The following is a 26,756-nucleotide window of genomic DNA, read 5'->3' as shown; positions in this document are numbered from 1 at the left end:
CAAGTAAAAAAATAGACATGTTTTGTAAGTTTTCAAGACTCAGCTGAAGTTCTCAGTGATTTCCCTTCAACATTTGGGGTAGGCAGTTCTAAAGGGCAAGACTTTTTAAGGCTGAGAAATGCTTTAGCAGACAATTGATACACTCAAAGCTTCAGACTTTGATCTTACCCGTAACACCACCTTCATCTTTTCAAGCATGCCTACTCAAGTTAGAGAGCATTTCACACACCACGTCTTAACAGAAAAACTGCATCAATTTGCTACCCTAATCTGACCATCTTTAATAAAAGAACTCGTATTCAAAACAGCAGTTATACTGAGCTCAAGAGTAAGATTTTAAAATAAAAACTGTAATTAAATAAGGCTGACTTTGGAGAATTAAAAAATAAGAACAGTTACAATCATTAACTGTTCGAGATACAAGAGAAACTAAAATAAGGTTAAATGAATGGGATATGGTGTATTTCAATATATTTCATGTGTTCTTTTTCATTTTACAATCCAAATACAAAACCAGGTATCTCAAACTTCATTCACAGAAATTATCTAGAATTATTAAATCATTACTGTTTTATAAATAAAAATATAATCCGATCATTGATGCTAGAAAGCATCAATTTAAGCTCATCTCCTTTCAGAGAAAAAAAAACAAAACACATACACACAAAAGAAACCCAAACCCTGACCATATTTGTTAATTCCTTAATGTAAACTTTAACTGATAAGGTAAACTTGAAGAACCCTGGATATTCAATCACAGTAATCTAAATGACCAGCTAATAGCCAAAAAAATAATAGATCTAGTGCAGGTTTTACTCTGTGGCATAAAGTTGTTGACAATACATTCCTCAATAAAGAAAAATTGAATTATAGCCTTAGGGTGGTTTAATTTGGTACAAATTTTGAATAATGTTATATACATTTCCAAAGCAGATGCTAAGAGACTCTACAAGGACACTCAGCTCAATCAGAAGCCAGATTAAAGTTCCATCTGGAACGAAACAGTTCCACAGCTCTATTACAATTAGCAGAGTCACCAATGTCAGACTCAAAAGTTGGGCGATTTGAAACTCTTTCTCTTCAAAATACAGCTATTAGCCCAGAAACCAAACAAGTAGTTCACACATCTTTAAAACAGAACTTTAAAGCAGTCACAAACTTGTGCTTTTGTAGCTAGGATGAAAAGTCTCATTTGGATTATTATGGTCATGTGAATCAGGAAGACTATCCAGACACAATGATTTTATATCAGCTCGCCCATTGCATGCATGTAGCATTAAAAATCACATGTGTTCAAGTAGCTACAATACTCAAAATATCAGCAGGCTGAAAATAGCACAGAAGCTATTTGCATGAAACAAAATTCAAGACTGATTTTGAATTGCCCTGATCTTTGCCTTCCCAATTCCCAGAGTTCTTGTTATGAAACAAAGCATTTTCCCAACATGTCATGCTGAAGAACTGCACCCTAGAGTGATCCATCTTTAGACAAAGTAAGAACAGAATTACCTATGAAACCTAATGGCTGAAAGTCAAAGCCTAATTCTTCAGTCAAATATTCAATGCAACAGCGTTTTCCTAGATTTAAGCAAAAAACAAATTTGAACTCAAGTTTACTAAAAGAAAGCATCCTTTCAAAGAACAATTCAGCAAACAGCAGTGCTGATACATAGACAGTAACAAACGTGTTCAAGACAGAAAAACAAAATATGCCACATGCCTTAAATTTACTATTTTACCATTTAAATAAATAATGCATCATACAAATAAGCAAGCCTGAATGCGGAAGTTAGAAATCAAATGCCCACATCTTGCATCTCTTTCCCCCCAAATAAATCCACAATGGATAAGTAGCAACACAGACTTTTAAAAAATTACATCTCATTACACACATTTTCATCAAGAAAAGACTCGGTTAAAGAGCATATTTATGTTTTTCCAGTTGCTGGTTACATTAATCAGCCTGATTTCTATTATGAAATAGTAAGCTGCTAGGTCTGAAAATATCTACAATGTTAATACCCAGATAAGAGCAAAGTGAAGAAAGAGATAACTGTAGCCACTGTCCGGTTAGCACCCTATACTATTCTGCAATGAAAAAGTAAATTTCAACTTCCAAAAAGAGCAGTAATAGTCCAATTTTATATTTAGTACCTTTAATTAGTGTTCAAATACTAGCCAATAATCTCCATATCTGAAATTTAATCTTCTCAATCTTTAGAGAGAAAAATTAACAATCATCTGGAGCAACAATGCAACTTTGTCCTAAGTCTGACTCCGCTGTTATTTCTGAGAATAGCCCACAAGAGATCTATTGCCAACACCATGCAGCAGGATGGAGGCATTTAGAAAAAACAAACAGGAAAGTCTGGTGGAAGTCTAAACAGAGAAGCAAAATGTCAAAATTAAGATCACTGCAACTCAATCGGTGCCTTTGACAGAACATTGCCTTTTTAAGGCAGTGGTCAACAAGAGTGTCCAAGGCTGCTGGTTACACCAGAAAGGGCCAAGGACATCCACAAACTCCAGTACTGTATTTCAGTTCCACACATGAACATAGCCGCCCATCCAAACAGCCACCTTCCCTATTAGTTAACACAGGTTTTCTGAAAGATTAAAAAATAAAATAGCACCCAAAAATTAAAATGTTAATTGACAGAAAGCAAAGTATCATAATTGAAACATATGTCTCAAAGCCTGGGCTGGGGCCACACTGCAATCCTAGGGAGTCTTTCTAACAGTGTCCAGGAAACTATCAAATTCTTCCTCAAAGAAATATCCATGCCGGTAACTGATTATTCATGACAGAGAAATGTTTGGATAGCATGGGTCCTGGTAATCATCCAACTGCACTGATACAGAGCAAAGTACAGGCCTCAAAAGGTTTCTCCAAGAATGATCTTTCTCAATGTCGAGTACATAAAAACATTATCAAGATTGGGCACATATATAAGGCTTTTGCAACAATAAGGAACTATTGAGCTCATTTCTACAAGTAGTAATCACCCACACTTTCAACCTTCAGCATGTTTTGTTTTTTTTTTTTTAAGAAGGTCTGGACTGAAACACAAAGGTTTCCAAATTTAATCCATGACCTGTGACTCTTGCGGCAGTCAAACTTGCATAGCTCTGGACAGAAACAGTGCAGTAACTGAAGAAGTCATGAAATGACTTGACAAAGGCCAGCTAAAAGCTTATTTAGCTTCAGACCAAGCAAGGGACTGAAAGCACTCAGCAGCATCTCTGAACGATCTTTGTCAATGAAGAGGAAAAATATTATTTTTCACTACTCTGTATATCTCAACAGCTTTTGACCAATGATGAACTCTGACCTACTTTAAAAGATGTTACACAAGTCCTGGTTACTGAATTAGAGTGATTTATTTGGTAGAAAACTCCATGATTCCCAGTAGTTCCCTGCCTGTGAAATTTCTAAAGTATCATTTCTTCTTCTGCTCCTTCTCAAGATCTACATGCAGCTGTTGTGAGACTTGATAAGTGACACAGGCACAGGATTAACAGTGTACCAATACACCATTCCAACTGCCTCCTGTGATCATGCCACCACCTTAAAGGACTTGGAGAAAACCACCTCATAGACAAACTGGCTGATGTTGAACCCAGTGAAGAGACTGGATAGGGGATGGTCAAAAGAAAACAACTGAAAATGTAGTTTAGTAGAATTTTTTTTTTATCAACAATTCGCCAGTCTACTCCGTAGCTTAGCAACACTCTTACGTTCTTCGTTGATGCTAACGTGGTATTTGGCAGCATCTGTGGAAAAAACACTTATCACCTCTTCTGTTAGCTGGAAAACTCTACTCCATTCTAGCAATGACTAAAAGTTATTCAATTATTCTTCATCATTGCTCAGCTGCAGCATATTTCAAGATCAAGTAATAAAATTCTGGTTTTGCACTCTCTCTTCTGTGCACTTGCTTGATTGCAGTTTAAATGACTACACAAAGTTCCAGGGGGGAGAAAATTTGCTATGACTAGAAAGACAAAACTCTTTCACATGAAGGACAGAACTTTCTTGGAGGTTGGTCCAAGACCACAAAACAAACACTCTCAGCATGTAACAACCATCATGATCATCAACTCCAAGTCCAAAGTGCATTTCTTGGTCTTGCTAACCTACACATCAAAATGTTTTTAAAACACTTGATACAAAACAAGAGTTTCTCCTGCTAGCACTTCTTCCCTTGGAAGAGACTGAGAGAACAGCACTTACTGCACCACTGGAGCATTGCCCAACAACACTGTGAGGAAGAGAACATCAGACCTGAGCAGAGAGGCAAGACCCCAGTCCACCTCAGTATTACATTTGTCTGCCAACAGTTGCCATGCTCCTACCACCCTCCCTACTATTACTAGTGGAAGTTTACCCCTGTTTTCAAGCCATTCACTTCACGCTGTCATTCTAAAGGAAGCAAACTCTAAAAAGATGACAATCTCCTTCACACATGAATCACTCTTCATTGGCAAATACCTTTGCTGTGCTTTGTCGATACCTGCTTTAAATGACAAAGACTTAAAATCAGGTTTAATACAGAACACAAAAGGTTTTATCTTATTTTTTTCTATTCAGTTCTATCTTCTTCTGTGTTTTACAGCTTGTTAGCCAAAATTGTTTTGAAAAGTTGATTGCACTGTATACAGTGTATTCCTCCTACCGCTAATGGCAGAAATATAATAAAGAACTCCAGTAAATTAGATATGTATGACCTCCCCTGCTTGAATCAAGGTTAGCTATCCTTCGGATTTTTTTCCAGAGATACTCCTACCACAACTCTTAAAATAGTGTCCAATAATTACCCTATAAGTGATGTAAGGCTTACTAACTCTATAATTTATCACTATTTTCAACAGCAGAGAGAAAAGGATTCAATATTTGGGAATAGCTCCTAAAATTAACTTAATTGGAAAAGAAAGTGCACTACTCAGATATTTATAGAAGTGATAAACTGTCTTTAAATCAATATTTTAAACACTGCATGCAGTCTAGTTCAACGAATCAACGCATGTCTTAACCAGCAATCTGGAATTCACACTCTTCTTTTTTAAGGAAAACAGGGATAATGTTCTTTACTTTATAGTCTGCATTTAGCACCCAAATTATCTTGACCGCATTATTCCATTCTGTGGTACACAGACAGATCACTAATTTTTTGTTGGAGGAAAGCTCTTCTACGTCACCTTTTTTTAGGAAATGCAGGTAAGATGCTCAATGGAAGTCATAATGGTTTAGGTTCCTTTCTGTTTCATAACATGAGGAAGTTTTTAAAAGGTAAAATAATTGCAGCTTTGTAACAGTGAATAACAACAGTTTCACCTACACTGTGGAATTCATTAACAGAGTATTTTGTGGAAAACATTGTTATGAAAAGATAAAATACTGTGAAAAATTTCCTTTCATTTCTTTTCCCATTTAAGGAGGCTCAGATAACCGACCTTATATTTTCTCATCCCCAAGTCAAAAAGCCAAATGCCTTAGGCTAAAGATGTATACATTTTGAAATATTTACGTTAACTACTATTCCTTCTAAAATATATTTGAAATGAAAACTGAAATCATGGAAATCCATTTTCAGGCATAAAATTATTTATGAAAATTAATTTAAATTAAAAAAAAAAATCAAGTCTTTATGTGTTTGCTGCTATAGTCTCACAGAACTGGAGAAAGGGAAAATTAAATGAAGTGAATAAGTGACATTTCCAAAACAAACAAAAGGAGCTATTTTTTCCACAGAGTTAATAGTCAAGCCTTGGAACCTCTTGCCACAGGACATTAAAACTTTACAGAGGTTCAAAAAGTGACCACTTTTCTGGAGGAGAGAGAAAACCAGGGGCAAAAAAACCCCAACAATACAGCTGGCAGTTGCTAGAAAAAAGACACCATCTCTGACTCTCCTTGGCCAAAAGCTTTCAGATCTCCAGAAGGCAGACGAGATGAGCATATGTAGAAAATAATGTCACAGACTTCTCAAATTTCTCCCTAGGTATCTTTCTTCACACAGGCTGGAGAAAGGAGACTAGGTTAGAATTGTGTCTGGCCAGAGTCACTGTGGCTGTCACAAGCCTCATTGCTATAAAGGTATAATGAAAAGATGGGTGAAAACCTGGAAATAGTTTGCTCAATGACTTATCCAGCATCCCAGACTGTGACAGGTGGGTGCTAAATCCCATATCTGATTTTTCCAGGGTTTTTTTGATGGAGGGAGTTCAATGACTTTCAAAGTTGTAAAGCAACAGGAAAAGCAGGAAGATTTGTTCTTCTATTTTAATCTAAGAATAAAAAAAATTGTCTGAAGATAAAATTCACTGGTTTTTTTAAAGCACAGTTAACAGTTCAGTTTATGATAACCAATTTCTCATAAAATAAATCCATTTTCATTTCAAAATGCATTTTTTTCTTCTTCCCCTTTTAACATATATCCAGCATACTTATCCTGTAAATGAAATGACCTTAAAAAAAAATTACATATTGCTATCTTTGTGCACTTAACGCAATATGAACTAGACATAAATCATGAATTTTAGAAGTCCTAAAAATAAATTTATTGGTTTTCCATTTCCATGCAAACCTATAAAAATTAATAATTTTGTACATGTTAAAGTCTGTAATTGCTTTAAAAAAAGGCATACATGTACCAGTTGTTTTTAGCAACAAATAAATATAAAACTAGTACAGCAAAAGTATATCTATTTGAAAACCAACATTTACTATGGACACCACCTTTCTTTGGGAACATAAGAAAGTAAAAACCTGATAATTTATATCCATGTAAGTCTAGATATTCAAATCATGAATAAATGGCAGATTCAAGCCGCACAAAAAAGTTCCACTGATTTCTATTACCATCGGGTATACCATGCTTACAGAAATACTCTCTAATGGTAATACAATTATAATAATACATATTAGCTCCTACAGCCTGTTCTTTCTATGCTGTCATCAGTGGCTGCAAACAATGGACAGTGATACAATAAAAAAAGCTTCCATGAAACCAAGCAAAAAATCCTGTTCCCCCCAACCAACTTAACAAGAACCCCTTGATAGAGCTTAGTATGTTTTTCTGGCACTTAGTTATCTACTTTCTTGAACTTGAACAGATCTATTCGTGGAGCTTTCTTAAAAGTTCACATATCTAGAGCCGAAATTCTGTAGATCTCTCTGTATTGAAGTCATCTAGGGAAGCAAGGTGACTGTGCTTGGTATTTCCATCTGATTCTTTCCTGACCTACAGGAGCACAATGAAAAAAACGAGTGTCTGAACAAGATTTAGAGCAAGAAAACAAAGCCCTTTTAATTCTGATTTTAGTCAGCATGGTCACTTCTCTAATTTGTCTTGAACTAGTTATCTGGGTCAAAAATACCATCACTTCCTAACATAAACATTTCACTTGAAATTACCAGCTGGGACCCACTAATGGAAAAAAAGAAATAAATATAGGAAACCTTTAATTTTTACCTTCCAAGGATTGGAGTTGCAGGTTGTATTGACCCCGAAATGCTTAGAATTCAATGTTATTTGGATGGATTAGGTTAGGAAGATAACAGAAAATACAATGAAAACTTACTGTATACCTGTTACATTATAGTATTCAACATTTACTAGCAAGTCTTTCAGCACGGTGTGTAAGATGCATCCTTTCACCAGTAACAGAGAATCTCAACAGCTTTAAGCTGACTAGTTGATGCACTCTAATTTTTAAATAAATGCAATGTTCAATTTTTGCAGTCCTTTCCCCAAGATGAGCAGAAATAGAATACATGAGTGCTTGCACAACCAGGAGCTCCCTCCTCCCCATGCTTCGGACAACACGCAAAGTGAACTTTGACCTCAACTTTCTAAAACCCTTTTTTGTTTTCTGAGACGACCAATTCAGAAGCTTGCAAGTAATACATATAGAATGGCATTACATTTTACCACTTTTTCAGTTTGGAAAGACAAATATTTTCAGGGTAGGCCTGGTTCTTTTGTCTTGGAGAAAACAGTGGTCAGACTACAGCTAAATGAGACGATGCCTAACAACGCTATTTTCAGTGAGGTGGCATAAAGAAACAGCTGCCTTCCACTAACCCATCCCAGTTCCGTCTTCCTTCACCATTCATCTTACTTTCAGTCTTTCTCTACCAATAACCTTAATCTTTCCAAAGTTTTGCTCCCTCTCCTTGAAAGTCACTCCATTGCCCTCTAAATCTTCTCTCCAGTCCTCCAACTACTTTTCTCTGCCTTGCTCTATTTATTCAAGTGTTGCACACTGAGGATAAACAGGGCCTCTGTACATGTAATTGTAATTTTAAACTAACACTTTCTGAATAAAAGCAGTAGAAAAGTTTAACAAGTGACAAAGTCAACTGATATTCAAGTTGGTCTCCTCTGTAACTTCAGCACTAGCTCCAATACAATCCTCAAAACCAGAGGATGAATACTAGTTTTCATATCTTAGAAACAGCTGCTATTCAGAAAGATGAAGCAAGACAGGCCTTCAAGGGTAGATTTACACTCACGCAGACACGTCACCCCCTCATCCTGTTCCTCAGTGGTTCAATCGACCATACCTGAATGTACATTATGTCAATAGAATTCTACATATATCAACGATTTTACCTATTTCATGCACGCAATGAAAAAGGAGCTTAAAAAATGGGGGAAGGGGTGACTGAGAAAAGTAATTCTCTTTCCAACCTGAGGAACTTTAGACAAATTTGCCTTTGATAATCGACTGAACAAGCTGCACTGCAAGCATCAAGGGATGGTGCAGGGATATCTAGCAGGTGCTGCAGTTTATCACAAAACCGTCTAAAATAATTGGAAGTGACAACCAGCACTACCACAAATGATTTATTAGTCTTTCACTCAGCTTTTCAGCTTCCTCAGGGCCAGAATAAATAATTTACCAACTCTGTATCTTCCAATCATTAATTCTTCCCTGTGCATCCAAACTACATTTAACTCTGCTGGGTTCAGTGGAATTAAAAACACAATACGAAGACTTCCCCCCCCCAAGTGTAGTATTATCTGACTTTATCTAGAAGTAAAATTGTCAATCAAAATTTATATCGGTGATAGAAGGATTAGAGCTACCAACTAACGTTGAGTTACGAAATATCTGCAGAATAAAATGAAAGTTAAACTGAAGAGATATCAACAACAAAATGCTCCCAGGGGGTCAGGCCTGTTCTCAAGATATAAAGTACTGATAGTGTCTGAAGATATTGATTAGCATTGTTTTTTCTGATCCATAAACTAATATTAGTTACAGACAAACATCTTACATGTCCCACACGGTAAATGCAGGATGAACACACTGGACAGGAAACACTCAGAAAACGAATGAAAAAGGAGATGTGGGCAAAATGGAAGGATTAAGCATGAACAGAATGATTCTGTAGAAAGGCAATACTTTTTGAGGAAATACATTAAAGATACAAGATTTACTAATGCCCTTGTGTTCATATCACAAAAAGGAATAAAAAAAGAGTATTATACAAGGCAGAATTAGAAACCAGGAGTATAAAATGGCATAAAACCAAAGTACACTTTCAAATTTAAAACAGAATATATAAGGTACCATATTCCTATTAATTATGTAGAGAAAACACAGAGAAAACAAAATCACACCCTAAATCCATTTTTGATGTAAGCTAGTCTTGTCTCATTAAATCAGCATCTATGATTAAAACCAAGATCATTTTTGGTACATAATGTATTGCATTGTTAGAGCAGCATCTGTTTGTTGCACAGCAACACATTTTTCAGCTTTAAGAAACTGTACTCATATAGAAGAAACAATCCAGACTTTGAAGATATAAAAATATTTTTACTTCCAAAAGCATTTTGTACTAAAGGGGTTAATAACATTAATGTGCTAATATTTTGCATTCCAAGAAGAGGCTTCAAGCTGTTGGAAACATACAGAAGAAGAATTTCATGGTACTAACAGCTTTCTTTCTGTCCTATGGGACTGAGACAACTCAAACTTTAAGTGCTTAGAGAAAAGCTCTGTAAAGCTATGAAGGCTAATCAATAGGGCTTTCACCAAATGATAATACAGTCAGAAATGAAATAAATTGGCCATAACAAAAATGCCTTACCCTTTTTCTGATCATTAATCTCAATATAGAGAAAAGTACAGTAAGAAATACAAGTCCAAAATAGTTGACATACAAATGTTTTCACACTACTTTTAACAATACAAAAGATTTTCACAAATACAGGAAATTTAAGATGATTTATTTGAAAGCAATTAATTATCCTATGTATTTCTCAAACATCAATTATTCTTTTTAGTAAGACTAAAATCTGTATTACAATTTGACTGTACAGCAGGGTATTTTCCTTCTTCATTTAAAACACAGATATCATCTGCTGCAACCAACCAAGCACAAGCTGAACTCAATCTCCTAAAATTTTCCAAAGAACACCACTGTTGTAAGGGCTGAGTATTTTTATCACTATGAGAATACCATAAATAAAGCAAAACTTGGAGAAACTAAGTCACAGGCAAGGTATTGACAGCTATGCTTTCCCCAGCAGCTGGGCCAAAAAAGCCTTCAAAGAATTTAGGTCTTAGTAGAGAGAGGGAACATACTTTGGGAAGCCTACCAAACAAAAATACACTTGATCTCAGCATCAGATCACTGAGCCAAAAGTCATTTGCCCTTGGAGTCAGTTATTTAGATTCATAAGAAAGTACTTAGTGTGGTCAAATTAAAAAAAAATGCAAAATATGTTGCCTGCTGCTCATACAACCCGAACATGGACCATATAAATAAAGAGATCCAGGAAGCTGTTTTGTCATTTAACTTTTGATGCCAACTTATTATGGCATCTTTCTTGAATGACTGCATGGACTTTTTGACTTGGAGAAAAATGGATGTGGGCACTAATTCCCTTAATAAGAGTCTTGGATGCAAGTATACAATGAAGGTTTATTGCTGTACAGGTTTCCTTATAGGTTAAAAAAACACAAACAAACAAACCACCCAACCAAAAACCAAAACCAAACCAAAAACCAACCAAACCAAAACTACTTCAAAAAACTGTGTGTCCAGACTTCACTCCTTGAGTTTCTTCATACTCTTATGCAAAAGTGTTCCAAAGTGATAGCTGGTCACAGAAAATAATGGGCTAATGTAGAGTTTTTTCTGATTGAAATGCAATTATAGCTATTGATATAATCAGAAACTTCCCAAATGACCTCTCTCACATATAAATGATTTAGTAATGTTTTAAGTATGTAGGCTCACTTAGACTTTCTTCAAAGGTTAAATAAAAAAAGTGATTGAGATTAAAAATGGGGGTGAGAAGTATTAAGCCTAAGGAGGAGAGTAAATCAGCCTAATTTACCCAATTAGAAAGTTTCACTGAAATCTTCACTGTCTCTATAAGAATACAAAGAAAGTGTATGAGAAATTCTCATACGCAGTTCTCAGTGTATAAGAAACTAACTGCATTTCTTCATGCTCCTATCAGTTCTGGGTCCATCTGTAGTCAATAAGGTCTACTTGTAAAAAATGTCCCTAAGGGAGTACTGGGTAAATTTATAATTGTATTTATCCCAAAAGAAGAATCATGTTGGCAAATGTCAGTTTTGACAAAACATCCTCACCTAAGGCATAGGTTCACAGCTTTTCTCACTCTCAGTCACTCTTGGTGTGATTTTTCACCTCCATCAATCTAGTTTCCTTTCCTCACATTTTTTCATCACAGCGATTTGTACATTCTGACAAAACCTTGAGATGAAGAAGAAGAAAGGAACACTCAGTTTTATCTGCATTTACCATTCAGTGAATCTGTCATCTCCACTTTACCAAAAGGAACTGAGGCAGAGGAGGGCCAAGAGTGCACGTGGCCGTGAATTAGAAACCGAACTTGTCATCTCCCAATTCTCACAGCAACACTCTCCGAGGTATACAAATCAACAACGCATCCAGCGTTACCATTTTGGCAGAAAGCATTGTTCAACCTCCAAGACTCTCTAAGAGCTGCATTTTTAACCTGAGCTACCAAAGACCCTTTTCCATCCACCACCAACAAAAAATGGCAACCAGAGCTAACTACAAGGTATGCAAGGTAAGCCAAAGTTATGAATCCTGCTAGGTACATTTCTCAATAGAAATCTTAAACAAGAAATTTTCAATAGACTACAACAAATGAGAGAGACTTTTATTTAGGAAAATGCTCATAAGAGTTCTTTTCCTTCCAAAACCAGTGCTTGTAAATAATTTTAGCAAAAATACCCACTTAAAAAAAAATGTCTGTAAAAATCCATGTAAGCTATTAGGAATCAGATAATTTCTTGACCTAATTCACAGTTACAAACCAAAGTCTGGACAGTCACTAGATGTTGAATTGACCTCCAAGTCATCTGAATTGTCATAAAGGCTTCAAACCACCTGAAGACTCGGGGCGGGGAGGGGGGGCGGGGAACAACAAAAACCAAACAGCTCACTTCCAGATGTTTCATCAATAAAAGTCAACCACAGGAACTTAGAAATACTTGAAAAAAAAAATTGTAAAAATAGCCCATTTTCCCCTTCCTCTCGAAGGAGGCTTTTGATTGTTTGATTTTATTTTTAGTTTTAACATGCAAGTCACTCAGCTAGTCAGCCCAGTCAAGCCAGCAATGTGTAAAAGTCTGATTTTGAAGAAAAAAAAATTCATTATCACAGTTCTTATCTGCAGACATTCAGGTCTCTCCTCCTGTAAAGTCTTCTTTTCTTTCTACACATAAGGATCATCCTCAAAGACTGCAGTGGATGAAATAAATTGAGATAAGATAGGAAGTGACATTACATGAGGGAGTAAAAGAGGTTTATTATTTAGTAGTAGAAGCAGGCCTCATTCATGTTGCCCACATCCTGCGGGATGTATAGTCCATCCCTGAAATAAAACAGCCATTTTTAGTACATATCAACACCAGCATATGCTATGATCTTTTCAGTATTCTGCACAAAAAAGTGTTGCACAAACCACTTCATTTTGCTATTTCATACAACAAATAAAAGGCGTAAATGTTCAGTGAAAAATCATGCTCTATGTAAAGAAATGCCCAGACTTATGGAGTAACATACTCTTGTAATCAGCATAACAAAGGCAGCATGAGAGAAAGCAACTCAACTTCTAATCATATTTTAGCTAACAGGTTGGTAGACACAACCATATGGAATAAGTAACGCCTCTTGGACTGAATGAATGGAATGCACTTCAGCTGTGTCTTTGCCATCCTTAAATTATTAAGATTATGGGCACACTATCTACTCGAGAACAATGTAAGAAAGATAGAACATTGCAACTTCTGAAGTTCAAATACCATCAAACACAAGGTCTCTAGCACACTCCAACTGTCCTACTCCAAAAATTTAAAAAAAAAAAAAAAAAAAAAAAAAGATATATCACTACATTTCAGTTGTAGTTCTAACAACAATATATTTTAAAAATATAATTGAAGGTAAAAGCCTGGAAAAGACTGAATATCAGAAAATAATAAGTGACAAAAATGAAACCTTGCATCATAGGACTGCTGGCAATTCTTCCATGCAACCCCTTCCTCCTCCAGTCTTCCCTCCATGTATTTAATCATGTGTTAGTAGAAATTTTTGTGGAATTGGTTGCCAAAAAGAAATAGTGAGGATGACCATGTTTTCACAGAAGTATTGTTAATAATGCACGAGGAAATGAAAAATATTTAGTTGCAATTTTCTAAGCTTTTTAGAAAAATATTCGCTAATCTCTTGCTTCATATGCAATATCTGGGTAAAAATAAGATCTCTACCCCAAATTTCTTCGACCACATCAGGCCAATGACCAATTCCTAATATCAGACAAGAAAGTAATTTTTTTTCTAACCTATTCCATGTATTCTACCCCTTTTCCCTTTTGAAAAGGAACTATTTTTTCTTATCTTTAACAACTTAATCTATGAGGGGAACAATCCCTCAGGTAACACTCCCTATGACTCCTCTCACATTTGCAGGCCCTGGTCATCATGGTGGACTTTAACCATGCCAGTACCTGCTTGAGGAATAACACAGCATGGAACAAGCAATCCAGAGGTTTTCCAGAATGCATGGACAACAACTTCATGACACAAATTATCAAGGAGCTGTTGAGGGGGAGGCTTTCTGCTGTACCTTGTGCCTACAAACAAGGAGGAACTGATCAGGGATATGAAAGCTGGAGGCAACCTTAGCTGTAGTGGCCATGAGATGGTGGAATTCAGCAAAAAAGTAAAAAGCGGGATCATAACCCTGGGCTTCAGGCTCTGACCTGTTCAAGGATCTGCTTGGAAGAATCCCATGGCAGGTGGTTGTGGAGGGAAGGGTCCAGGAAAGCTGGCTGACTGTCAAGGATGTTCTCCTCCAAGCTTAAGAATGGTTTATCCCAAAAAGCAGGGAAACAAGTAACAAGTAAACAAGGCAGAAGGCCTGACTGGACGAACAAGGAGCAGCTGGCAAAACTCAGACACAAGAAGAAAGCGTACAGGAGATGGAAGCAGGGACAAGTAACCTAACAGGAATATAGAGCCATCATCCAAATATGCAGAGATGGAGTTAGGAAAGCCAAAGCCCAGCTGGTTTTGAACGTGGCAAGTGATTTGAAGGGCATCAGGTTCAGCAGCAGCAAAAGGAAGACGAGAGAATGTGTGGGCCTACTGCTGAATGGGAACTTGGTCACAAAGGACAAATAGAAGGCCAAGATCCTCAATGTCTTCTTCACCTCAGCCTTTACTGGGTGAGACCAGCCTTTAGCAACCCCAGGTCCATGAAACCAGTTTGAAAGTCCAGGGCACAGTAGACTGACCCAGGCGGAGCAGGATCAAGTTTGGGAATATTTAAACAAACTGGATGTACACAGGTGCATGGGCCCTGAGGAAATGGACTCAAAAGTGCTGAGGGAGCTGGTTAATCTCATTGCAAGACCACTCACAATAATCTTTGAAAGGGCATGGAGATCACGGTAGGGTCCTAAGGACTTGAGCAAACCAAATGTCACTCCTGTCTTGAAGGAGAGCAAGGAGGATCGATCAACGGAACTACAGGCTGGTCAGCCTCACATCAGTCACCAAAAAGAATTACCCCATGTACCACTCTACAGGCTGGGGGACAAGCATCTGGAAAGCAGCTTTGCAGAAAAGGACGTGGGCATCCTAGCAGACACCAAGCTGAAAATAAGCCAGCAACGTGTCCTCACAGCAAAAAAGGCCAAGACCATCAGGAAGACCATTACCAGGAAGTCAAGGGAGGTGATTATTCCCCCTTAGACAGCACTGGCGATTTGCTTCTGGGGTACTGTATGCACTTCTGGGCTCCCCAGTACGAGAGACATGGACTTACTGGAGCATGTGTAGCAGAGGGCCTGAAAGATGACTAAAGGTTTGAAGTGTATCAAGTATTAGCAGATGCTGAGAGAGCTGGGATTGTTCAGCCTTGAGAAAAGAAGGCCCACTGGATTTTATCTATTTCTAGAAATTTCTGATGGGAGGGAGTAAAGAAGATGGAGCCTGATTCTTCTCAGTGGTATCCAGTGAACAGACAAAAGTTAATAGATACAAATACAAGAAATCACATTTAAAAATAAGAAAACTTCTTTTACCATGAGGATAATCAAAGACTGGAACAGGTAGTCGAGAGCAGTTGTGGAGTCTCCATCTTTGCAGATATTCAAAACCCAACCAAACAATGTCCTGAGGAATATGCTCTGGCTGACCCTGCTTTGAGCTGAGGGGTTGGACGAGATGATGTCCAAAGGTGCCTTCTGATCTCAACTATTCTGTGATTCTGTAATTTGGTTTATGGGAAACCATAAATGTTTTCACTCAAGTTATTTGTATTCAACAGATACTTATACATCACTAGTGTTAATTATATAGAAATCAGCAATAGGACCTTAAATAGCTTGTTAATGTAGGTCTTCCCAAATCACTGTATTAAACTTATTTCTTCAAATATTTTGTCACATGCATTATTTTTCTGTTATTTTTTTTTTAAGACTCTGAAAGTATCACGTGAACAAAACACTGTACTTGTTAGCATGATCTTCATGGTTTTAAATAAATATTTTTGTGTGGTTATTTCAAAATATATGCACACACATTGACACATATCTTGAATTTCACTAGAGCATGAGTTTTGAACACAGAGGATTTGCACATTCATTCATGTTTGTGCCAGAAAAGTACAAGAACTGGAAAGAAATCCTTTGTATGGAAAAATTTTAGTAAATGTTGAGAACCAAAGACTTACAAGACAAATGAACTAATGGAGGTATATACGAGAAAAATTAGCAGATAAAATTTGAATTTCTATACACAGGATGTCAACTAAGCCTTATAAATTACACATCAATTGTTACCTTAGACCACTTTGGAACACTGAAGAAACAACGCATCACAGGGAATTTACTTAAGAAAAGCCCTATCATACTGAGCCAAACAGCTCATTTCATACAGAGGTTTTTTCTGCATTAGTTTTTCTGGTGTCCAAGAAGACTGTTTTTAAAATGATGTTGTACTTTCTGAAGGAGATCAACAAAAGTAGAAATGAGTAAATCAGAGTTAGAAGTAACCAAACATGTTCTAATTTGCCATTGCAACATACAGCAACATAAACTTCAGAGACAGCACGTGATTATGACCCTGTGTGTTTTACACACCTGGCAGCAGTATCTTTTAACACCATACCTAGGCACTGGCTCAGAGCATTGCTTCATGACTGCCTCCTATCCACTTCAACTACCTTTTTCTCACTCCTTCCTTGAACTAGCACTAATGTAGACTGATCAGAAAATTAATAAAGATTAAAACTAACATAGCAAAAGAATGATGCAGGCGGCTGCTTGTGCATCCATGCAAAGTGGTGGGAACACATGGCTAGGGAAAGGGGCTTAGCAAGGCTACCTTCGTCAGTTTCTGAAGTGATTTTCCCAATCAGTCATTCTTACTATGCTTCAATTTATACTGTAAAGCAGTATTTATTCAAACAATAATTAGTCTAGTTGTCCCAGAACAAGGATGACTGAAAAAACACTTCATGTTGATCTAGAAAGGGTAAAATGTTCATATTATGCATATCATTTGCATTTTCAGCTAAGGCAAATTCTAGTCACTCAGTAGTACCCAGAGTATTTTTTTTTTAAATCACTGGCCCACATAAACTGTTTTGGGGTTGCCAAATTAATTTCTTTTAAGACTGCAAACTGAAAGCAAGGTGCACAATATCTCCTAAAATATAGTCACTATAAAATGTGCAAAGAACCAAGAACGTCTGGCTCACTTTAAAAAAAAAATTAGCCTTTCTAAAAGAGTTTCCATAATTTCCATGGGCAATGATTGTGAAAGCTGAGCTGCATCTCTCCCAAAATGGCAAACTTACACTTTACCTTTTTGCATTTAACTATTTAGCACTATTGCCCTCCTGAGGTCAGCTTAACCCTATTGATTAAGGTTTATATCATTAATAGCCTTTTATTCTCATTTAGAGCATTTTGCCACATAAATTTTTCATACTGTTCATTCACAGAGCAAAATATCTCCCTTTTTTGTTTCTGCATGTTTCTGAACTCTGCCCTGTCCCAAGCCACCACCAACCAGCTTCACCTTGATTCTCACAAGTTAAATGGATGTAATTAACTCAGTTCAAGATCAGGATTCTTTGTCCAGAAGAACCACAGGTGAGATTGAGCTTTCCTTTGGAAAGTAAATCTAATTTGCCCTTTTTCTATAGTACTGACATATGCCTAAAGACAACCAGAACAGTCCTATGCTCAACATTACCCAGGAATTTTATAAATCATCTCTTTAAATTTACAGAAAGAGTGAGTCAGAAAAGAAAAAGGGAAGAGATCTTTCAAAAACAGCTGTAGCATGTAAAAGAAATTAGCATGAGTGACTGCAGGGAAAATATCGACAATAGGCTTTGAAGAAATCTGGCTTGGGTCACTGAAAAAAAAAAAACAGAGGCAGATGCTAGGCTGCCTAGCCCAGGTCACTGCAGGGAGAACAACAGCTGGTTATGAGAGTCTTGCCTGGGACACAGAGTTGGTGCTTGATTCTACCAAGCATTTTTTTTAATACATGCTTGATGATTTTAGTATGGGAGAAAAGCTGAAAACCATGATTCTTATGTGGGTGGAGCTATGACAAATTAAGCCATTTATTTAGTAACAGTACTTGGATTTATTCTCTTTTATGTGTAGTTGTACACACAAGAAAAAGAGTACAAATGTTGACTGGCTACACAGATCTACATCTGAAACAGAAATAAGAGTTTCTGAAGTGCTCTACCAAGTTATCAATATTTTAACAGCTCTTAAAAGCTGTTTTATAGTAGTGCAGATACTTTCAGGACTGTAGGGTCTACATTCACTCCGTATTAACTGTAGTATATTTTAAGACATTTTACTTCCACATTCATATGGGGGTCAGAAGATAGAGTGTCTTCTGATCATCGTATCCACAATCACTTTTAGCTGAGAGTTAAAGAACTCCTTTTTATAACCCACCAACCAATGTTCCAGTCAACTTAGAAAGCTGTTGTTCATCCATCCAAGGCTTTTATTAAAACTTTTACCATCATAATTTCTGGATTATGTTACAGAAAACTGAACTCACATTACGGATCCTGGTAAGCAGAAGAGAGTTTTTAAAGTGAATTTTTCCATGATTGCCCAGCTCCCCATTTCATGACTCATGCATTCCTTCCAATCATATTATTCATCACTCCTTTTCATGAAGGCAAGAAATTATAAATGATTACCATCTTGATGTGTCTGAGCACAGAAAAAAATATCTTTAGAATCAATGGACAACTCTACTCAATAGATCAGCTACTTATTCAAAATGTGTTTCACTGAAAATGCAGAATATGCCTTCAGATGTGCCCGTAGTTTTACTAATCGTTCTAAGAATGTATTGCCTGCACATTCATACAATAAAGTCTCTCTCTATGAAAGAGTCTTAAGAGTAATACAGTAGATTTTAGGTGATTAAAGAGAAACAAAAGATAATTTTTTCAGGTTGTTACCAAAATATACTTCTCACTCCCAAGTTAATTTTACATTCACCCCCAGGTAGTGCAGGTATTTATTAAGAACAAGTAGGTATAGCAAAGCAAATAGAATTCTTTATAAATTGTGAATGAAAATGTTAAGAAAATTATCTTTTGAATCAATTAAAGAAGAGATCGCTTAGACATACCATGGCGAGGAGTTGCATAGTACGGAAACAAAAACACTTCTGTACAGAAACAGAAAAAAGTAAATTTATCTAGTCAAATAATTGCAACAATTTCATTTGTTGGCTGCAAATTAGGAGAAATTTAAAAGAAAAGCTTATACATCAAGTTTCTTGATTACTTGTACACACCAACTATATCTATATCAATAGATATTATAATTCCAAAGGAATTACTTCTTGTTTACCTGAATCCACAAATCATATGAATTTCATGTTAAAGCTTATTGTATAAAAGATAAGTTTTGCAGTATTAATCTAAAACCTCCCATCTTTTTTATCAAACATTAGAACTAACATAAATATGATAAAATGGGACAATCCCAGATGCCTAGAGTCTTTGAAAACTCTGGTCAGCTGAAGCATGGCAGTTACAAACACACACACGCGCACGTGCAAGAAACAATATAAACAACAACCAAAAAAGGGAGAACAGCAAAGCTCTTTGCATTTGATATTTTTGCTGGTTTTGCAACCACTACAAGGGATGTTTTTAATGTTTGTTGATCCTCACAACAGAGTAACGAACATTAAATCCAGCTATAGCATATGTCAAATGCAAGAGCCTGGGATAAAGAAAATAGTCTAAAATTAGTGTTTACTAAATATATAATGCTGTAAGAGAATATATTCATCAACTTCAGTGCCACTATCAGCTTGTCGTAAGTTAGGCTCAAATGTTTGCAAGATCAGAATTTCAGCTGAAAGGCAAAACATGTTTCAGTAGAGACAAGGCACCACACTAGGCACAGCCTTCTTCACTGAACTTCTTGCATCTTCACCGTATTGCTGACAAGATGTTAGAGGCTCTTCCTGGTAGGCATCTTAACATATATGGTAAGATATCACACCTACACGTGGCAGGATAAGAGTATGCTGGCGGTACTCCATGAGTGTGCTAACTTCATGCAAATAAGGGGAAGTTACACTAGCAAAATTGATTTTTAGCTTCTTTCAGCATTGGAGACAGAATGAAGAAGTACGCACGAACAAGACTAAGCTATTCTCACTAACCACTTTGCTAGTACATTGCATCTGAGGTAGATGTGTATTGCCAGTACAAATAAACTGGCAAAGTGCTCCTGATGTAGACTTGACCTAACTCACTAAAACATATTTCAATGAGAAGGAGAATTATCAAAAACTTTCTGGATTTGAGGCAGATAAACTCAAAGAGCTACATTTCTGAAGTTACTGGTCATTTTCTTTTAGGTGCTACTCATTTCCTGCAGTTAACACGCATTCAAAAAACCCACAAAATATTGCTTAAAGTTTATATAATATTCACTACCATTACTGAAATATAACTAGTTACTGTAATTCTCATGAGGATTTTTTCACTGCCTGCAAAATAGGAGGCATTTCCTCTCCAGGAAAGGTCATCATGATATGTGGACAGTTTGTCAGGTGACTTTATGAAAATCATATAGAAGAAATGAGAAGGGAAGATATTGTAAAATGAAAAAATATTAGATTGCAGTTTAGACTATGAACCCATGTTTTGCATAAAAACATAAAACAATCAAAATACTGCAAATAGAACAGAAAAGCTACATGGCTGTAGCTAGTAATAAAGCTGCTTACTGTTAAAAGGCCTTCATAGCACAGGCTGTTGGGGGTCCAATATTCAAGTTAAAATTCAGAACTTGCTATGTGAGTGTTTAACCATACAGCCATAATATCTTCTAATGTTCTTTTAGATAAAAAAAGTAACACCTTTCATACAGTGAAAGATATGTATATAAATGTACAAATATGTTGTTGTAAGGAGGAGGATATTTTAGTAATATAATAGGATGATTCAACTTCTATTGCTTTCAGATGTCCAACACAAAAGACCCTGTGCTTCTCAATAATCCACTGTTGCTACCAACATTAAGCCCGTAAGTTCCTATCATCATACTATTGCTTCCCATGGCTACACTATTTTCTCTCAAATTCACATCTTTCTACAGCTCCTGTCTCCCTATGGGATCCTTAGTTCAAGTCGAGAACCAACTGCTTACTCCTTTTTGACCATGCTACAGAGTGCAATCCCAGACCTAGCGTGGTAACATCTTGCTGGCTCTACCTTTTTCCTTTTGCAGACGTCCTCCTTCTAGGCAGTGCTGCAAAGATTTTTCTGTGAAACATACAGAGTTTCTACCAGCTTGAGGTGTTTTGATTTGTTGCTTTTTTTAGCTGAGGTCTTACTATGATCCATATTTTACATGAACTTATATTTTAAATAATGTTTGCATCATTTCTTTTTAAAACATCACGCTTTCATCACTGTGAGCTCTGATCAATCCTACATCTTTTAACATAGACTTCCAAAATGCATTGCAAAGCAGTTTCCCTACAAAGTGTAACAGAACTTGAATATTCGTTTTACAAAGCCAATGTATGTGTTTGGTTACAAATACTAGAGTATTTCTCTAGTATTTCCTTCAAAGTTTTTTTTTTTTTTTTATACTTGTAAAGTTTGATTTGAGAGAATGCTGATCCTTATTCTGTGAAGCCAGCTAGCGTCATTAGGATGACAAAATCAAGTCTTATTGTGGCAAGAAGAAACATCATTTAGTGTCAACAACACACTGCTATTGATTTGAACTTCTCCTTGCCTCACGGGTGAAATAACAAGCTCCTACACACAGACTTTCTGAGCATACCAATAGAGGAGAGAGGCAAGAAAAATACTAAAAATGGCTGTATTAAAGATACAACAGGAAATATATGACTCATGAGATGTAAATTCTTTTATCTGTATGGAATAAATTGAAGAAGAGCTTAATATGGCTTCTGCGATTTCTATGGAGTTAGATTAGAACAGAAATACACCTACCAATAATACACCAGATTTAGGCTTCCCAACCAGCATCTCCTAACTGTTCAGCACCCTCTGTGAAATAAGCCAGATTCATTTTCATTATCTAATACATGACTATTCATGTTTTTCAAATGACACCTTATTTTAGCATTCTGGTTGGCCATTTCAGTGTAAGGTGGGGAACTGATTGAGCATACAACGTAAATTATCCTTTCACATTACTGACAGGATCTTTTTAAAACAGAGCTAAGAAGCTGTCTGTCAACATGGATAGGTTCGCTCTTTTTCTATTTCTGAAGAACAGCCTGCGATTTCCAGAAAAAAATACATATCTTTCTTCTTAAAAGATATGAAAAAGAATAAAACCATAGTTAGTCATGCAACATCAATATAAATACCATTTTGCACATTAATAGTTCTTTTTCTAGAACTTAAAGCTATGCCTTTAAGCAAATTTGCAAACCAAAAAAATGTAGTGAGATGAAATACTACTTCTGTTGTCTAATTGCAGCCAAAATTTAAGCTAATTTCAAACACTTTTGTAGCACCGAAGTTAGCATGCTGGAATTCCACAGTCCACCTCTTAAAATGTGAACAAAGTAATATACAAGGCATAAAACATTATTTCAAGATAACTTATTTTTAAAAATACTGAAGTGTAGGGAACAAAGCTATTTTCATACCACATCCAGAAAATGGATGAGGTGTGAAAGAAATCTCTTGTTTAATGTGACCTTTGGCTGTACTTTCACTTGTCATCATTATGAAGTAGCTACTTTCAGTGCCAACACATAAGCTGCGTTATATTACCCTATAACAGTAGTAGCACATCTTTCAGGAAGTGTTTCATACTCTGAGAAACTGGTGGCAGAATGCATTGGCAGCACTTACCTTTGTAACTGCTTATAATAGGTCTTATTCAACAATAAGACCTCATTTACGCAAGGAAATAAGAGCGACTGTACTAAATTTCATAGAGCATGTCGCATAAACTAGTATATGTTGAGGAACTCCCTTGGAGTTCTCAGCTTTAGTGAAAACATTCAAATAAGGAGAAATGTAAATTTCAGATTGGAACTGTGCCCCAAATAATAATATTCAGAGCTTTGTTACTGTGCACAGACCAAAAATACTGCATCGTTAAGATCTGCAACATACTTGACTTTTCTTAAAGTATGTAATTAAGAAAATATTTCTGGAAAGCAAATGAATTTGAAATTCAAGTAAGATTAATACAACAAATAGGACAAATTTACATTTTATACAATGGTAGCAAGCTGCAGAATAAAAATCGGTAGCTATCATTATCTAAAGCTGTTCATCTAACACCGTAGAGAGAAAAACCATTGATACATACTGTACACACATTTTTATCCATGTATATAAATCAAAGGAAACAGCTTCCTTTAAGGCAAGCATATGAAGATACTAAAGCAAGATACAAATTAAATATTCATACATTCAATATTTCAAAATAAGGAATTTGGATATACACATGCATAATTTAAGTTCTATAGTGAAACCTGTCTACAGAGGCCATTTCTACTGTATTTCAACAGCATTGAAACTTGAAATGTACAATGCAGCCTTTCCATGCTGTGTTAAAACTTTAAAGTATATAGTAATTCATTTCAAGCACTAAACATAGAATAAAGGCCACGTTATGCACACGGCACTTTTGCAGAGGAACTGCTGCTTTGCTCTATTCATTACAGCTCTGAAACAGGGCTGTCAGTCACAGCGCTCTCCTGCAAGGTGGCTTCAGACTGCCCAACCAGTCACTCATCGGGAACTGAGGTAAATAGGCAACTTCAGGTAAGAGGCTCATTGGTCCTGAAAAACCCATCAGAATTGACTCCGAGTCAAATTCTGATCCCAGGCAACTGTTTCAAACTCTGTAGAGCTGGTGCTCACATGTGAAGCCTAAAATTGGCCCCTTACACTGCTTTTATACCTTCACTCAAGCCTCTTGGGAGTAAAAGATGAGATTTCAGACCTTTTTAATTGGCAAAAGAAAGCAACACAAAAACAGGCTTCATGGCAACATGTTGTGCACTAGGAATGATTCTTTGTGAACACAGAACCTGAGAGTAGTTTACATACAACAACACAGACATGTTAAATTTTCGGAGCTTATAAATTACTATGCATGTAAAAAACACTGGGGGGGGGGGGGGAACCCTACTACCCACCTTCCTCCCTTGACACGTATCTTCTTCTGCCTGTGTTTAAAGATACCACCGTCCCTCCCCATATATTTAAAACCTTGCTGCAAAAAAGGAACTCTCCATATGAGTTATTAATGTGAATAATTATTTTCTTATTAGAAGTTAAATGTATTAGTTCAAATATCAAGAGTCTAATTTTAAAAACATCCATTTTATTGGGACAAAAATATCTCTAGTTAACTTTAAGAATAATTAAAGAGTACTTATTAAGGGGAAAATAGAACTACTCTGTTTCTACACATTTTAAAGTAAACATTTATCTTTGCTCCTTAAAGGTCACTCATTTGATCTTGACACATCTATGAAATAATAGAAGCAAAAGCTAAATAAGTAGAAAAGTGATATTAAGCAATATAAAGCTAAACAAAATTAGTATCTACATGGTAAATTACTTCACTGAAAACCATCTATGGATTCTGCAAAGAATATACTTTTGCCTTAGAGCTAGTACTTTAATTTTCAAGAACCAAGGAAAAAAAAAAAAATCAAAACTAGTCAGTAACAATGCAGCGTCGAAAAGCAATAAACTCAAAATTAAGTTATAAATAATTTAAAGCATGTCATGAAGATGTATTAATAATTCATCAGATAAATAATTTACTAAATAATCAAATAAATAAATAATGAAATACATAAATAAATCAGCAAATAAATAATTCTGCAAAATAACCTAAACAATAAGTCACTAAAACAAATGACAAACCTACAAAACTACAATGATTTTCTAAATTCTGATAGTTTTAAATAAACAAATGTATATAAACTAGATCAATCTTTGGTGGATAGAGAAATATTTTTCACTGCTATTGGTAAATTCCTGATTACACTGCACAAGGATACAATTTTAGATTTTACAAGAGTGCAGTTTTTCCCTTGTAAATTATTAACATGATTGCTACAATACATCCTGCTCTGTATTTTACACGTAATCCCTTTAGGTAGCTCATTTTTCCCCCCAAAAAATGAAAATCTCTTTACAACATTCTTAATTCACATATTTCTTTTTTTTTTTTCCTGGGTGCAGTACTTACAATACTGCAATAGCCTTCTTGGTGGTTCTCTTACTGTCTTCTGCAAACCTTCAGAAGTTTTGCTGCAGGGGAAAAACAAGTAGAATAACCTTAATTATTACAGATGGTATCTCATTCATTAGCGGATGACAACATTTTATTTGAAAGCACAAGAAAAGCTGTTTTATAATTCTACAAAGCAACTTAATGTGAAACAACCATTACAGTTTGCAGACTACCAAAAGTTTTTAGAAGTCTTTGGTGGAACGAGTTCAAGCAGACTGAGGCCTGTTTCTTGTATTTAAGCTGACACACAATCTGTGCAAACTGGCACTAATTCAGATGTAAAGACAAACCACGAGAAGGACAAAATACTTGGCTGACATCTAATGTTATCCTTGATTTTGGAAGTTCACAGTCCTTGAAAGAATACAGTGAGATCATTTAATATCCACTATCTAAGTACATTCACAATTTAATTAGAACACTGCACTCCAAAGCCAACACTGGCACCACAAAGGTCAAAATCATCTCATCTCCTTGAGTCAGTTTTCATTCTCCATTTACTGTAATGAATAATATTGACGGCCACCATAGTTTTCTTCAAAGTGGTATTCCATAAATGTAGCAGTTAAGGAAATGTGCCAGAAGTGTAATCATGTTATCAATTTTTATCTATTCTTGCAAAAAGTTTATTTGCTTTCTTCTGTAACACACATTACAGGAAAGTGTGAGACACGATTTTATAAACCATGCCACTGACATGGATTCTTGATCTCTGTGCAGGACTGTATAACTGAATAAATACATCAAACCCAAGGTTATATGTAGTATATATGCATGTTTTTCTGCTACTTGGTTTAAAGGAAATCAGTATGCAGTGTTGTTTCTGCTGGTAAGATCTCAAATGGTTGATGGTGTTGCTGTATTTCAGCATTTAAAAGCATAAAGGATAATTTACTCTTAAAACTACCTGGGCACATTATATTTAACAAGTCTCAAACTCTCTTTAGGGATTATAATAAGGAAACACTTTGCTTAATCATAAATTTTATATTTATCTTGGCTAAACACCCTCCTTTGGATAGACTGCCATGTTTTGTCAAGAAAAATCAACACAGTGGAAATGAAGTACTTGTTCTGTTGTGTGGTCATTCAAAAGAGTATGTAGAAGTAATATAAATGTGCACCAGCGCTGCTGATAATTTCACGCTCTCATACACTCATTTCAATTTGCTTTAAAAAGGACTATTCCTCCTGGCTAGGTATAGTCATCATGAAAAAGCATACTTCCCCTTTGAGCTAATAACACTGCAAGCCCCAAAACACAAGAATACAAAAAACTTCTGTATTTTAAGGAATCTGAAGCACTTTTTTCTCACAATATCTGTTTCTGAAGTGGGACAAATAAGACTTTTTTTTCTTGCTAAGGTATCCTCTTTTAGTGCCCAGATTTCTGTTTGA

At 36.0% G+C, this 26,756-nt stretch overlaps 1 protein-coding gene across 2 annotated transcripts in view; it reads right to left on the bottom strand.

Annotated features, from left to right (window-relative positions):
* The window catches only part of TBC1D5 (TBC1 domain family member 5), a 321,760-nt gene that overhangs the window by 271,617 nt on the left and 23,387 nt on the right, over window positions 1-26,756 (bottom strand). For both annotated transcript variants that reach the window (XM_082307468.1, XM_082307469.1), the window contains exon 2: window positions 25,314-25,375. The gene's annotated coding sequence lies outside the window, so the exon portion shown is untranslated. The remainder of the gene's footprint in view (window positions 1-25,313; window positions 25,376-26,756) is intronic.

The sequence above is a fragment of the Platalea leucorodia genome (assembly GCF_965183815.1).
Source record: "Platalea leucorodia genome assembly, chromosome: 1".
NCBI classification, from domain to species: Eukaryota; Metazoa; Chordata; class Aves; order Pelecaniformes; family Threskiornithidae; genus Platalea; species Platalea leucorodia.
Note: the sequence above shows the minus strand (reverse complement) of the source record. Positions and strands in the feature narration are given on the sequence as shown.